This window comes from Clarias gariepinus, chromosome 6 (genome assembly GCF_024256425.1).
Source record: "Clarias gariepinus isolate MV-2021 ecotype Netherlands chromosome 6, CGAR_prim_01v2, whole genome shotgun sequence".
NCBI classification, from domain to species: Eukaryota; Metazoa; Chordata; class Actinopteri; order Siluriformes; family Clariidae; genus Clarias; species Clarias gariepinus.
Window position 1 is genome coordinate 40308002 of NC_071105.1, and position 12160 is coordinate 40320161.

Genomic DNA, 12160 nt, shown 5'->3' on the forward strand with positions numbered 1-12160 from the left:
CCCACAGTCTCCACACTCTCTCCACTCTCCACAGTCTCCACACTCTCTCCAGTCCCCACAGTCCCCACAGTCTCCACACTCTCCACACTCTCCACAGTCTCCACACTCTCTCCAGTCCCCACAGTCTCCACACTCTCTTTACTCTCCACAGTCTCCACACTCTCTCCAGTCCCCACAGTCCCCACACTCTCTTTACTCTCCACAGTCTCCACACTCTCTCCAGTCCCCACAGTCTCCACACTCTCTTTACTCTCCACAGTCTCCACAGTCCCCACACTCTGTACACTCTCCTCAGTCCCCACTTTATATTTTGCCTAAGGTTGCTATTTACAAAAAAAAGGTTTCGCCTTCCAAGGCAACAGATTATGGAGCTTCTTGACCTGCTCAGCCCTGCGCTTTTCAACGCATCATACTTCTGCTCCACGTCCCGATGTCCAGCTGCTCGCTGTCCATTAATTTTTCTGAGTGATTTTAATGCTTTATACCCTTATCTCACCTACGCAGTTTCGCACGGTGGCCGTAAGTAGGGTTCATCATGATTTACCGCGGGTTTTTGTGCTGTGATTACGTTTCCATCTTTCTGCACAAAAAATGTAACGTTTTTTTTTTTTTTGGCATTCCTCGCGGAAGCTTGCAGACCTTACAGAACTTCAGTCAGAACATTTAGAACGGAATGTCAGTGGGATGTCGGCGGGCAATCGCGGCAGCTCACTGTGCCTAACGTCGCATGTCACTGTGAGTTAAACCGCATAGGTGAGATAGGGGTATTAGGCACCGTGAGCCGCCTCGGGTGACCGTCCGATGTTCCGCGAAGATCTTCAAGGTTTGCGATCTTCTGCATGTTAAACATGTTTCATTTTCAGCACAGAAAGATGGAAACGTAATCACGGCACAAAAACTCGATCATTTTCTCCTGTTCATGTCCATCTGTCCAGGTCCACTACATTAATGTTACATGTTCATTTTTTAGAAAATTCAAAACATTTAGATTTTGACTTCCATAATTCTTATGATTGTGTAAAGCTGCTTTGCGACAATGACAATTGTTCAAAGCGCCATACAAATAAAATTTAAATTTAAATTGATTCAATTCAGTGTTACCATGGTTACTGTGACATGTTGTTGTGTGTTCCACTCTGACATTTAACAAATCTCCAACTCAATTCTGTTAAGTAAATATTTATTTTCAGTAACTTTTCTATTTACAGTCAGCAAACAATAATACAGTAAAATATGCACAAAAATTCTTTTAAAAAAGTAAAACGGTAACAGTGACAAAAATCAAAAGCACTTATTTCAGTCCATTTTAACCAAAGACTGAGTTATTAAAGTACAAAAAAAGTCACTTTAAAATAAGTACAAAGCATACATCTTTTTCAGTCCTGTACATTTATCTACAAAAGTCTTTTTTTAAATCATTTATCTGAAGGGCACACTGTTAGCCAGTTATAAGTAAAGTACTGGAATTTTCTCAAATGTAAAATTGTGAATAGAAAAAAAAAACCTATGCTAAAGATGGTACACAATGCTGAAGAAACAACAGGCAAAACTTTAAGAGATACTGTACTGCTTATACACACTGGTCGGCTCCTTTCCAGCATCATGTCTTGACAAGTGAAAAAGGAAATCAATTTCACCTCCTCCATAACTTTAATTCACACAATTCTTCTGCTCATTCTTTTTTCACACAATTACCCATAAGAAGACCTGGTACACACCAAGTGACCTGGCTTTTAATGTGATTGACCATATCTGTATAACCAGAATCCAAAAGAACAGCATTGCAAGACGCTTGGACATACCAAGCAGTGGTGGTTGGATCTAACCACTATCTAGTCCAAACATCCATTCAGCATAAACTTCATTTAAAGATGAAGTTTACGGCATCTGGTAGATGCCCACATCTAGGGGGACTTTTTTTCTAATTATACATCTCAGTATTCAAGGGGGTGAAGGGCCTTGCTCAAGGAGAAAATGTGGTGGTGGGCTTTAAACCTGGGACCCTCCAATCAGTAGTCCAATGCATTAACCAGTAAGATACTCCTGCCCTGACTAAAGAAACAGATGGCGCAACTTCAACCATTTGCAGTGGAGAAATCAAAAGACCCACATGTTTTAGTCACTTTTATACTTCAACCAAAAAAATAATAATTCCAGCTGATACAAGACTTGGAAGGTCCTGAAGACAAATGGATCTTATTTAAAAAAAATATGGCAACAGCTGCATAAGAATGCATCAGTTATTGTAGGGGAAACAAAAGAAGGACCCGAAGATCAACCAAAAGCGCCAGCAAAAGATCGGGCTCTGTAGCAGACGTGAAAAAATTAAAGTGAAAATACAGTGTGGAACACAAGCTCCAAACACGACACATAAACGCTGGACAACAGCAGTAAGAAGAGGTGGAGAAGATCACATATCACATAAGCCTCGTACATCAAACTAGAGATGCAGAAACAGTCGCCGTTCCCGTCAGTCGCGGGTTGAGAAAGACAACTGTTATTTTTCACTACACTCATATGGAACATTACATCTATTCAGATCAACATAAATCTGCTTTTGTACTCTAACATTGTTCAACGCACTGCCACATATGACAGCAAGAAGTGGAAAATAAGGGGAACAACAGAAGGGTCCCTTCATTCAGTACAAGTGGCTCATCATTCAGTAATGTATATTTTATTGTTTTCATTTTAGCTTGGAAAAGCACCGCATGTACAGTACAGTAGCTGCCTGATGAAGTAGATCTGGGTCAAGTGGAGGTACCACATGACCCGTACTACATTACACTACACAATGTTTTTTTTATTTTTTCATAATTTATAGTTTTTCATAGTGTACAGACTCACAGTTCCCCTTTAGGTCTGTATGATCTCTAATTAGAATGTGATGTCATTAAGGCCTTCTGTCCCTGCCTGAATCTACTTATGTGCACAGCATTCTCATTCAGAGACAAACTCTTCAAACTACTTTAATCGTAATAATATAACCTAATATAATATCTAAACTAATAATATACTATACTAACTAATTTTTTTTCTGGACACAGAGCACAGATGGTCAGACTTTCCTTTGTTAAAGCTAAGAAACAAAGGGATCAATAATCAAAAACATTCCGATCCTTTACTACACTCTATATTATACTAGAGGAACCAAAAATCATCAATTAAGGTTGTAACTTTTTAAATATTAATGATTGAATTTATTAATTAATATAACTACTGTATAATTGCTAATCCATAATGTATACGTTTATCAAACATCAATGTTTAAAACCATATAGGTTATTAATCAAATAATTATTTAAGAAAATGATTATTTTATGAATCAAACTTGAATGATCAGTCTTTTAAATAGGAAAAATAATTATAATAATTATACAATAATAAATCAAAAATATTTAAAATAATATAGAAGAAGATCAAAACTTTCTCCGATTAAAAAAATTAAGCCATCAGCACTAGTGGTTAACATTCTGGTTAGGAAAAGAGGAACAAACCAAACTCGCCCTCTCTCTCTAAAAAAAGAAAAATTACATTTTTAAAGGCCGACCCAGACATGAATAAATAATAAGTAAAAGATGAGGTAAGAGGGGAAAGAGTATGGAGTTGGGCGTTACAGTATCACACCACTAGGCTGAACACATTACCATCTATCTATTGAATATTAATAGGTATTTGTTCATATGTTCGGCCCACCCATCCAGGAGGAGCGATGAGGCGCTTATCAGGTATATAAACCCGTGTCAAATAGGGAAGTGATGGACGTCGAGGACCCTGTAGTTAGAGCTCTGTGGGGTGTCTGTGTTTCTGAGCGCTTCAGAGCCGTCTGTCTGTCTGTCTGTTTGTCTGTCTGTTTGTCTGTCTACTGTTTGTCTTCAATAAACTTTTTGCTTTTTCTCTACTAAAAGTTGTTTGGTTTTGTTTAAAATTTGGTGAGATCTGATAAAAAACTTGCCACGACTGACAACGCCAAGCTGATCAAAACTTCAATTTGAATGAACATTGTTACGATTCAGCATATTATTGCATTTGCAAAGCAAACTCTGTGAAAGTTTATTTCTTCCTCGAACCCTGTTTTTGGTGATGTTTGCATTTGTTGTTTTCCTTATATGTTTTTTTTTTTTTGGTTCAGTTAGAATGTGTTTCTGTGGTTTTTCTTTATATGTTTTCTGAGTTATTTGGTTTTTATGTCTGTTTGGTTATAAGTATATACAGTATGTATAACAATACCTTTGATGCAGTTGTATGTGGCCCTCTGAACAGATGCTAATGAATTGTAGTGTTTAAACACTGGCAGGGTGGGAATTTTTCTTTAAAAAATAAATTAGTCTCTAAGTTTTTTTTCGCCTACCCCTGAGCAGAGAATCTACTGTAGCAGAACCCATTGTTATCTAAGAGATTATCCTAATAAACCAGGTAGCGGTCATAAGGACCTATCAGGGAAAGGGAAGGAAACTAGCAACGATGAGGTTAACAGTAAAGAATATAAAACTGTTAATAAGGCTGTGTTTAACTGTATTATTATTAATAGATCTACTTGTTAATAACAAGATAATGTATTACAACATAGAACAGCCGATTAACATGGTGAAGGGCTCATGTGCTCCTCCTATTACTATTCAATAAGTCACAGCCCTCATTGATGATTTTTGCTTCTGTAGTGTAATATAGAGTGTAGTAAGGGATAAGAATGGATTTGATTATTGATCCCTTTGTTTCTACGCTTTAACAAAGGGAAGTCTGACCATCTGTGCTCTGTGTCCAGGAAAAACGGAACTGAAATTTATTTGACTTTTTCCTAAGTGTCTCTGTTGATCTTATTTTGTCAAAGAGCTTTAACTTTCTGCACTTTATGATCTGTCTGCTTTAAAGTTCCTTATTTCTTGCTCTCTGTGTGTACGGGTCGCCCTTCGGTTACACTCTTGTAGACTTTTCTACAGTTTTCTACTTGAATAATGTTAGAAAAGGAGTATAGTTATATAAAATAAGATAAAATTAGTAAGTATTATTAAGTAGTATATTGTTAGTTTAGATATTATATTAGGTTATAATGTTACTATTAAAGTAGTTTAAAGAGTTGGTCTCTGCCTCTTGCCTGTGTATCCCTTTACTGCGCGGCCGGTGTTTTTCTCTGATGAACAGAAGAACAGAGGACCTGCTCTTTTACAGAGGCATTCTGGGTAATCGACATTAAACCTTTTATAAACAGGACGTGGGCTTACTTAGAATATAAAATCCCTAAAATATAATTAAAATTCAATATAATTTCCCACATGACGGATCACAAGCCATCAATGTGCATACTGCCACCTAGTGTATCAGATTGTGTAGATACACCAGCATGAACACGTACAGGACAATATTAGTAATAACAGCTGAAAGGGAAATGGGGGGGGGGGAATTGCACTCAGGCTTTGTACTTTCCACAGTCACATAACACTGTGACCTTTAATGGGGCCGAGATGGAGAAGGAGTCATTACTTTGGAAGCCAACATGTCCTGATGAGCGTGCTCTCTAAACTTCATGTGATGAAACATTTACAGGGTCTTTAGGGATCAGACGCTATACTGCAGTGTTCTGATCAGCATCGGCTGCTTTCTTATACACGACTTTATTCAGAGCTGAAAAAACACAAACAATAAGATTATTAAGTACTTTACAAATCACAGATAATTTTTAACCATTTTAACTTGTAAGTATTTTCTACAGTATAATTACAATAGTGCATCATTATATTACTGCAGCCTGATATACTATACTGTTCTATATACACTGAATAAAAGAAAGGCTTTAATTTTGCATATTATTTGTTTCATATATTGGAGAACCCGACACCAGTCTCAAACACCAGTTTTGTCTTTCTGTATGTCTGTCCAGCCACATGTTTTTCAGTCCTTCTGTATTGTAAGTTAAATCTGATCCATAAAAGAAATTAAATGTTGAGTGGAAGTGACGTTATGAGCCGTTTTGTGCACAGTCTCTATCATATTTGTGGAAGAATAAAGGACTTTTTTCCTTGAGGTGGGCGTGACTATACACATACAGTATACACATCACTCAACAGAGCCAATCAACCAGGAAGTGAAAACAGATCCAGTGAGAGTAAGAGTGAGGGGCGGAGCACAGGGAGAAGCCTGACGTCTGTCCTGGTGGGATTAGTGAGGAATAGATATGAACACGGTGTATCAGTCATAAGATACACAGATGTGTACTGATCCACTGAAACCCCCTGGATGTAAATCTCCTTCAGGTACAGAATCCAGTGTGTTAACAGGTTTTCCTCGAGTCATGCAGTGAGACAGAGTTATTATCCTTTAACACAGTTTCAGCAGCTCAGATCACTAATAAGAGAACTGCAAGACTCTACAGTAACAGGTCTGGATAATATTACAGATAGACTTTATAACAGATGCTGCAGTAATTCCATGTAATATCTATACATTATATCTTACACTTAGTGTTTATTCATCACTTGATTTTCACTTTTTGATTTTCACTTTTTATAAAACCTGGAAGTTCATTATAAACATGAACAATACCTTTTTCTTCTTCCACACCATCAGGGTTTCTGGAACAGTTTTCTAAAAAATAATAATAATAATAATAATTAAAAAAAGAAGAAGGATATGACATTCTGTTAGTTTTCAACTTATAACAGGGAACAAGAGATTCTTTAAGTGCTGGATTATTCCATACAGTTATTAATAGAGTCAGGCTTTAATACAGTAATATTAGATCTCATGACTCTGTACAGTTACAGAATGAAGCTCCAACACCACACATACTGGAAGCTCTGAAAAAGATCTTCTGTCCAAGAACAATTTAGCACTTTTAAACCGTATGAATAGAAACAAGTGAATTCAGTTTAAAAGTGCTGATTGGATCTGATTGGCTGAGCCGTGTTCAACACCACTGTAGATTCACCAAACACAACAACTGAGTTCTGTACGAGTCACCAGCGTTATCTTTTATTATCTACTGTTCAGTGTAATTGTGGTGTTGTTTGTATTCCTTTGTATTTTAGTAAATTTGCTTGTTTTGTTTTATTTCCTCTTTTAAATGATCATTACTTACGCTGAGGACATCTTCTCATCAACAAGAGGACAATTAGGAACACTGCGACGAGAAACACGATAACTCCCGCACAACCAATGATGATGTACAGACGTGTCCTGCTGATCGGCTCGGAATCCCCTGTGGAAGGAAAGAAGGAATAAAGAAAACGGGGGGACAAAGAAAGAGAGAAAAAAATGTTACTGTCTCTTTAATCCAACACTAAATACATGTGATTATATCAATTTACATTAAAATACAGTATATATGCATCGAGTTTAATCATGTAGTGCAATGATATTCATAAGACACTCAAAGGCTAGCAAACGTTTAAAAATCACACACACGTGAGAGTCTCACAATCATAAAGCACAATCCACTTTATATTTGATATCCTTATTCCTTTTTTTCTCTCCACTTCTTTTGTTTCAATAATGATACTTATTTGTACTTTCACCACTTCTTCTTTCTCTTATTATTATTATTATTATTATTATTATTACCTTTGCTTTTTCTTTCTTTCTTTTCCAGTATTCATCACTAGTGTGTGTATTTGTTTTTTTTAAATCTATTTATTTATGTTGTTATTTTGTGACTTGATTCTGAGCTGTGTGATTCTGTGTGAGTGTATGGAGGAGCCCTCATACACACTCTGCTCCACGGCTCCTGCGTGACTGCTGCGTTTCACATAATGTTTTGTATTCTCCCTTAATCCACTGTGTTTGCCTCTGAGTGTTCTCATGAATATAAATAATAATAAATCATTGTATTGTGTATGATTAAACTCAATGCCAACTTGTGATTTTCTTTGATCTTTGTCCAATGCACTGTACTTTCAGAATCTCACTCCAAGCGTTTCTGTAAAGCTCATAGCCGTGACAGCGGTCCGAGGTCAGGGCGTGTAAAATACCTGAACTGAGAGCCCAGTGTGACAGAGCAACCAGAGTCCTCTTACACTCATTTACAGCCCCGCACTGTGCACATGAAGATTCACTAAAGACTGATTAAAGATTGTCATTTGTGTAATTAATGATAAATGTTATTGAAATTTTATGGAAATTTTAAACTGCTTATTTTTATTGACTTACAATGTCTGCATATATAGAAATCTAAATCATAACACAAACATAAAATTTAATGACCTCGGCTTGAAGAACATTTTATTGACCGGACCTTAAAGTTTAATTTAAGACCCTGGTCTAGAATGTAGAAAATAAATCACTAAACAAAAACAATGAATTAAAAAAGGAATCTAAATGTTTAACTGGTACAGTACACCAGCTATGAACAGTCGTTCCCTGAGGTCTCTACAGAAACACAACTCTGTATCTTAAACATAATTCACTTTCTGGTGAAGTGACTACATCTGATCACCAAGAGATTCATTTCTTGCTAATGTTATGTAAACTTTCGTTGTGGAATTAAATACAAATGCATGCTAAGTAGTCCATGGAAAATTAAATTCTCTATTATTATGCACAATTAAAAACAGTTAAAATGTAAAAAGTTGCTAAATGACTGGACAACACTTACCCTCTCTCCCCAGAGTTGATGCGCTCTCTCCTTCTCCTTTGTATCTATTGTTGAGGACGACGCACCTGAAAGGTCCCCAGGTCGTGTCGTTGCTCCTGGAGCTCAGTTTGCTGGACAGAGTGAAGAGACCGTCGTGTCCCTGTGTGATCTGCAGTGTGGAGTTTTGTGTCCAGTTTGTGTTGCTCTGATCAAACCAGTGGATGGTTCCTGCTGGGTATCCACCATTAGTCTTACAGTACAGATCAGCAGCTCCACCGCTCTCTATCTCTGTCGGCTCGGAGGTTATGACCGGGGAGCTGTACTCGGCTAAAGGAAAAAAAGATTTACATTAAAAGGTCGCAGGGTCACATGATATATATAGAAAGTGTCAGAAATAATGGTGCAGTTGTGACTCTGTAGTCGTGAGATAATGAGAACAAGATGACATTTCTCTCTTACCTGTGACATTAATTGTGAATTGTACATTAACATTCCCCTGAAAGGTCCTGATGTAATATTTATATCCACCTTCATCTGAGATCGCTGTGTTATGAAGCTGTAACGATGGCAAGCTTTCAACTTTAAATCGAGAGTCTCCTGTCACTCTGTTCTCATACGGATGAAATGTGAAACAGGGTTTAATCTTTTCACCAAACCTGGTTAAAGACACTACAGTAATAATAACAGGCCCAGTTTGTGACTCGATGCTGCAGGAGATGTGAGTGATCTGACCGATGACTCCTACTGCAGGCTGGCACGTCACATTAAACAGAGCTGTTAAAGAAAAGAGAAAAAAAAAAAACATACTGTACATTATTATATAAACAATAAACAGAAAAAAACATCTACCATTAGAAAAGGACACTAATTACTAGAGGATCCACAGGGTCAGGGGTAACTGTATAAACCTAATATAAAATCAGTGTGTAGGTATATTTAATAGTTTACTGTATTATCACTGGAGTGTATTTATCTTCTACTCATCCTATAGTGTGTAAAGTACAGCAGAATCTTTACTGAAACAGGAAGATGTATTAAATCAGTACTGATCTGACTGATACAGACGGGACAGAAATGCTAAGCTCCAGCAGTAATAATGACATTAACAACCCCCCTCAAGTCTGAATAAAGCCTTAAAGCTTAAAATTAGTAATACACACACACACACACACACACACACACACACACACACACACACACACACACACGTGTGTATAGCACCTGGACTTGGACTGTTTTTTGAGATGTTCATTATTTTTTATTTCTTCATGTCCTGGTTAGTGTTGTATTAAGGACACTAACTAACTCCTGAATCCTCATTACCCCAGGACCTTTAATATGTTTGTGATTTTTGTGTTTTAGTCTTAACTTGATTTGTCTCTGTGCAGCAGTTTGTTAAAGTTCCTCTGGTTTATAAATGTGTTTATATATAAACCGACTTCATTCAGTCAATCACATTCAACACTTTAACATCTGCAGTAATATCTCACTTACTCTCAGCAGACTTTATCACACGTACAGACGACAACATCAACACACAGATCAGGAGAGTCTCTGAAGCCATGTCTCCATGCTAACGCCAGAGGAGGTACATCATGATGATCAGGTTAAAGAGGAAGAAACAAAAGGAGAAAAGACACATTTTATTTCCCCGAGCTCAGGGACAGAGCAGAAAGATAAGACATGACAGACCATGTGTGCTGTGGTTAAGATTTGTATAATCTATGTTAAATGTTAATTAATATTAATTTAAAATAAATTAAGTGTTTAATACACCTCTTACCTCTCATACAGTTTATTGTTGGGTCTCGAAGTTCTTTGCTTTTGTGAGTCGCCTCGTTCTCCCCCGACTCTGCACACAGAAAATAATGGTTTAATTGAAAACAATTAAATATAGAAATCTGACTCAGTGAAACATCAAGAGAGAAATAAGAGAAAAAACAAACAAACAAACAAACAAATCTCCATCTTTCACACATACAGTAACTCAGGGATGTAACAAAGCAGCAAGTAAATCTTATTAATACATTAATAATATACTAAACTATACAGGTATAAATTGACATTTATTTTACCATTTTAAAGAAAAGATTTTACATATTTGTTAGAATTGAATGAACTACTATGAATAAGATGATTTCATCCATCACTTCAATCCAGGAATATCCAGTGTAATGTACCAACAGAAGATATAAACATAAATAAACAGTTTCACTCAACACAAACTATTATAAAGTCACTGCTCTTCACAATGTTTATTGAGCTTTAACTCTTACACTAGGATTTACATCTGAAAGGAGAAAAAAATACCTTTATCCTACTCATACTCCTGTCTGTGTGTGTGTGTGTGTGTGTGTGTGTGGGTGTGTGTGTGTGTGTGTGTGTGTAAAGGCACACAACATATGACTAACCAGTGTGACCCTGGAGCTGGTGGACCTCAGTTCCTCTAATCTACAGGATCACAGGATCACTGCTCCGTTCTCAGGTCTGTGAACCTGTTATGAGGTTTAAACGATAAACAGACATAAAAAAAAGTAAGTAGTTACTTATTTAGTTAGTAGGTTAGAACATTTACTGAGTACACACAGCACATAGTGTATACACACACACACACACACACACACACACAGCACCTGATGATGTTTCTGCCTCTTCACCATCACTCTCATTAAAGTTTTAAATCATTTACCATTTTATTTGCATTATTAATTTAACAGTCGACTAGTGAATCGATGGAAAACCTGCCAGAAACTGGTACCAGTGTTAACACCAAAGTTAAAGAGGTTTAATATTTCACAGAGGAAAAGTGAGAGTTTAGAAAGTGATTTACAACATTTACATTCATGAATTTAGAATCTGGCGATTAAAATATAAAAGATGCTAATATATTTAAATGTTACATGATGTTATTATGGCTGAAAAAGATCATTAGATGCCTTAAGGTGAAATTCTGACAGGACAGTAACAGCTGCCACTCAAACACCACAGGGTGCAGTTCCTGTTTCTCACCACTAGGTGGAGAATAACTCTGGAGTTAAATTACTAAAGTTACAGAACCGAACTAGAGCAGAAGATAAGCGTTAGAGAGGGACTTACAGCACACACACACACACACACACACACAGATGTCTCGTTCACAGTGATGTAGAGAACAGCAGTGTATAAACCCGGACTCTCCTGTGACTCTGAGATCAACAGATGTTCCTACAGAACCACAGGCCCAAAACAACAACAACCTCCTACTAGAACTCACCTCACTGACCGTCAGTACCGCTCTCTCTCTCACACTCACACCGCGGACCTGGCGGGAAGAACCGAACCGAACCGAACCGAGCTGGAAACTAAATATAAACGCGGACGGAGTTCCGGGGGATTTCTCCGCTCCTGTTCACGGTCCTGGATCCTGTAACTTTCGGTTTTACTTCCTTCCGCTCCTTATTCTTCTTCGCTGTTTTCTGAGCGGTGTGTGTAACCCTCTGAGCATTAGCGCCCCCTGCTGCCTCACACTGTGTATCAGATCTCTCTCTCTCTCTAAGATGATCCAGCTGCAGCGTTCAAACCAATCACTCTCCGAGACACTCGTTCTTCTGAGTC

General features: G+C 37.4%; 1 protein-coding gene across 1 annotated transcript in view; it reads right to left on the reverse strand.

The window, feature by feature from the left end:
• LOC128527015 (uncharacterized) overlaps nucleotides 1-11854 on the reverse strand; it is a 53100-nt gene extending 41246 nt beyond the window's left edge. The window contains exon 1 of the mRNA XM_053499280.1: nucleotides 11820-11854. The gene's annotated coding sequence lies outside the window, so the exon portion shown is untranslated. The remainder of the gene's footprint in view (nucleotides 1-11819) is intronic.
• Nucleotides 11855-12160: the final 306 nt, after the last annotated feature.